The following is a 4,743-nucleotide window of genomic DNA, read 5'->3' as shown; positions in this document are numbered from 1 at the left end:
GAGTTCAAGCAGTTAAATAAGTTGCAAATGCTAACTGATAAGGAGATCTAGTTAATGTCCCACTCAAAGCCAAACAGATTCTTTGTAGAAAACATTTTTTTGTCCCACAGTGAAGTAATCTGTGGCAGAAAAGAGTTATTATTTATTCACTTTTCATATTTTTGAAAGAAGGGTGAAGTCTCCCAAATGCCTTATTTTTTCTTTGGCCACAGGTTTGTCCTTTTCTGATTTACCCAGGTAAATTATTTCTCCAGCTATAGCTGTAGTGGTAACTCAACAGTTTACATTCAGAGTGCTACTCCTAAAACTGAAGATAGCTTTTTTTTTTCCCACATGGAAGTTGAAAATTTTTCAGGTAAGGCAAAAAACATACAATGATTCAGATTAATGGGATCTGTAAGTCCCCTCCATTATTTGTGGAAGATTTTTCAGTGCTGATGTTGCTGATTTTTTGTGATAACATTTGTCCAGTACCTTTCATATAACATACCAAATAACATTACAAACACATAACTTGGCAACAATTCAAAATATAATGTTTCAGAATGGGATGAAGTAAAAACAGCAAGGAGGAGGCTTCTTGCCATTGAAACTAGGGAAAATAAAACTTAGAAAATTTGTAACTTCACAGCTTTTAAATGGTTTAGGAATTTTGGTTACTTTGTTGGTTTGTGGTACACCTCAGTGTCACACATCTTCTGAAGAGGTCCCAAAGTTTTAATAATCTTTTGCATTATATTAAGGTTCCTTAAAGGCAAAAAGTAGTTAGGTTAAGCAATGTATTACAGCTGAGATGTATTCCCTCAAAAGAAACAAGCATACAGAAATAGGTCATAGAATCCGAGGTAAATTCAAGATACACCAGGAGAATAATGTCCAAAAAGTTAATTTTGTGTATTTAACAGTCATTTAAAAAATTACCCCCTGTGCCTGATTTAGACTCCAATCTCACAGACAATGGATGTCTTTACATTCAAGTAACAAAACTGCTCAGGTGTTGAAATCGATGAAATAGCACTGGCACCTCTGTACCACACAGCCCCAGAGAGGGGGACCTGGATTTGGAGATAAGAGAGCTGATCTGCTATCACCTGGAGGCCACCAGTACAGCTCAGCACCTCTCTGACAACTGCATTGAAGTTGTTAAGGGCCAGAGCATAAGGCAAAGTCAGCCACTGACTTGGGAACACCGATGCAGGGAATGGCATGTGAGGCCTCTCAGTTGTTCAGCGCTTTGCTGGGAATGGCAAATCCCCACTAACCTAGGGAAGGACTGCAGGGTGGCTTTCTGATGGCAGCACAAAGGGCTCGATGACCAAACACACCAAGCTCAGAGTGCAAAACCAGTAACTCCAGTTCGACTTTGCGCTAGGACTCCTCACATCCAAATAAGGCAACAGAGAGTGTGGGTTTTCAGTTTAAAAATCTGCACTAAAGACATACCATAGTAATAGCAAGGGATATCAAATTAATGAGGTTATTGAGCACAGGCAATTCAGAATGTTCTTTTACATGCTCCATGAGTGCACAAAAAGAGATGCATTACCCAACCCATCATCTAAAGTAGAATGTAAGCATATCCTGTATTTGGGAATATGATATGTTACTTCCTGCTCAGAAAACAGTGAGAGCTTAACCAACACAGGCCACAGCCTTGCACTAAACTGCCAAGGGTGTGCCTCCACACATCTCTATTTAGATGTGTAAAATCAGTAGCTGCCAGGAACTGTATGGGTGCATTTACAACATAATGGTGACCCTTTGCAAGATTTTATCAGTGTCTGCCTTTAAAAATATAACTAAAATGACTTTATCTCAGTTTCGTTCCCTCTGAACCTTCTCCCCCCTTTAGCTTTTTAGAAAAGCTTCCCTGTGAAAATTGTTTCTGCTGCAATCATTTGTTGGCAGCTGAGCAGATGGTCAGGCAATGAGGTGGCCTTTGCACAGAGATGATCCAGGTGCAAGACAGAGGTGCAGCATCTCCTTCCAGGACTGTGCTGCTTGAACCAGCAGGGAAAGCAACAGCAGCTGAAGGTACCTGAATTTTACCAAAACAAAAAGAGAAAGCTCTCAGAGCTTTGCTTCTTGATGTTTTGGGTTTTTTTTTTTAAATCCAGGGATAGGTAACTCATAATACACAATGTAGAATTTTAGGTGACTTTATATGGGACAGGTCTTACTTGTACAATTTGAAATTCTTATGTGAAAGTGACCATGACAAAAATGTCACTTTGTCCTGCAGAAGCTTGCTCCTCCATTTCTTAGAGAAGGAGGTACCAGTGGGCACGCATTTGCTCTTGGTTCCATTGTTACTATAATGTAAACTTAAATTCAGTTTTTAAATCAGCTACCACAGAAATACTTGTCTACTAGATAAATATCTGTTTGCTAATTTTCTGTAGTCAGTTGCTTTAAATCCATGAGGATGGATCAATTCTCCAGCATAAGTTTCCACTAGTTTCCACTACCTTTTGAAAGAAATATTTAATTAAAAGGAGACCACTTTTCTTGTAGCTTTGACAGGGACAGATAACAACAAAGGTGGAAATGAAATTAACAGAACTACTGTTGAACTTTTAAATGTACCAATCCTGTTCAATTTCCTTGTATTCCAAAGTGTGTACAATACCCAAGTTCACAAATTCTGACAGCCTTTTCACAAAATATGGGGAGAACCAGCATGAGCATATTTCAGCCTCTGAAGAAACTGCAAAACCCCTTTCTTTTGTTTCCAAATCTAAGCCTGGCAGTTACACCACCATTAATGGAACCCCAGAAAGTCAGTGGGACTATCACACAGACAAGGACATGCAAAAGATCATCTTGTTTTAAGTTACTGTAATTGGTGGCTTGACTGGTGGGCATGATGCCATGTTTGTTTTCACAGCGTCCAAAAGATTAAACCTCCTCATTAAAGGTCTCCATACTGGAACAGAGGAACATATTATTGGTCCATGATAGTGTGCAAAGTCACTTCAAATCATGCTGGTACTGCTCCAAATTGAAAAGAGGAAAGAAAGGAGGTCCTATGTTACTGGGCAAGGAGAGAGAACAGAAGCCAGACAGCAGAATACCCATGAGCACACCCCTAAAAAAAGCTGAAAGCCCTTTGATCTAAGCACCTTCTTGGTTAAAAGGTCTTTGAGCTGCAAGCAAAAACCTCAGCTATTTGATGTCCTCAGTATTCAGAGAAACAGGATCTTGCACATTCTTTATCAGTAAGAGGAATTCCAGAGATACCTGAGCTTCCACCATCAACCTCTCTCAAGAACACAAAACCTTGAACTTTGATTGCTCACCAGTGACAAAAAGGATAAGTCTGAGTTGCCCTTCTTCTTTCCTCAAAAACTGTAGAGATAAAGCATTCACCCAGAAAATGTGCTGTATGGGCTTCTTGAAAACAAAACAGTGCTTTAGCTTCTGAAAGCATTAGAAATCCAAAGAAAAGTTTTAAATATATTTCAATCTGACAGTTAAGTATAAATTATTCCAAATGAAAAAAAAAAAAAAAAAAACCAACCTCAAACTCATGTTGGGGTGATAAAATTTGAGTTTTTCTGCAAATTAAAAAAAAATTGCAGATGATTGGAGCTGGAAAACAAGCAAAAAAACCCCACTTTCACAACCAGACCAGTAGAGGTGGAATGCTCCTCTGCAGGTTGCCTAGTTCCAGCCCTCCTGCTCAAGGCAGACTGCCAGGCCTGTGGCAGTCTGCCTTGAGCACTATTTTGTCTGTCTCCAAGGATGGAGACTCTACCACCTCTGTGTGCATCCTGTGCCAGTGCTTGACCAAACTCACAGGGGAAAGTTTATTTTTGTGTCTAAATGGAATTGTATTGTAAAGATTGGACTGATCTAAACTGTCAAGTTCAGAAGAAACTGCCTCTTCTACTTGCAATTTTGAGATTTACAGTTTAGCCAGTGTGTCAAATGGAGCAGCTTTAATAATGGACTGCATGGGGAACAGACAGTGAAAAACAAGTTTGCTGATTGCAGCTATGTCTGTTCTTCTTAACTTCTACTTTTTAAAATAAGTAAATTCAAAGAGCATTTTGGAGGGTTCTCTCTCCATTAAGCACTCCATTACTTTGACTCAAAGCTACTGGAACCTCCAGTGTACAAGCAAAAGAGACTTAAAATACCTAAGAACATGTTACATCCACAGCACTGTATCCCAGGGCTGTAGGGATGGCTCCAGGATCACATACCAAGTGCACTCAGGTTCAGTGATTTTTATTTTTTCCTTGCTAACTCTTCCAACCCAGCCTGGGTTTCAAAGTTTGAGGCTTGGCTGTTTCCTGGCCTCATGGTTAAGCACCTTCAGCTGAACCATGCTTCTGCAGCACCATTTCCTGGATGACTGCAGGGAGCTTGTTTCCATCAAGAACTTTGCAGCTGTGAAGTTTCCAACTCACTGTTTCTCAGGTGCACTTTCAGGGAGCCTCAGGGAGCTGCACAACAAACATTTCCTGAGACACACCAGGAAAACTGATGTAGCTCAATTCACTTCAGTTCCTCCCTCTTCACCCAAGGGGAAAAAATAGAGAAAAGCAATGTACCAAACCCATCACACAAGTACTTACAAGTGGAATCATAACTTTGATACATCAAGAAAAACTGCAACTACATATCCATGGGGGTGCATTATGGATCTTTAACTTGGTATTATGAAGTGTTAATTGTTTTGCCACGAACATTCATAGTAGGAAAAGGATGAGTTAGAACAAAGCAATTACTCAACTA

The sequence above is a fragment of the Haemorhous mexicanus genome, chromosome 13 (genome assembly GCF_027477595.1).
Source record: "Haemorhous mexicanus isolate bHaeMex1 chromosome 13, bHaeMex1.pri, whole genome shotgun sequence".
Taxonomy (NCBI): domain Eukaryota; kingdom Metazoa; phylum Chordata; class Aves; order Passeriformes; family Fringillidae; genus Haemorhous; species Haemorhous mexicanus.
Note: the sequence above shows the minus strand (reverse complement) of the source record.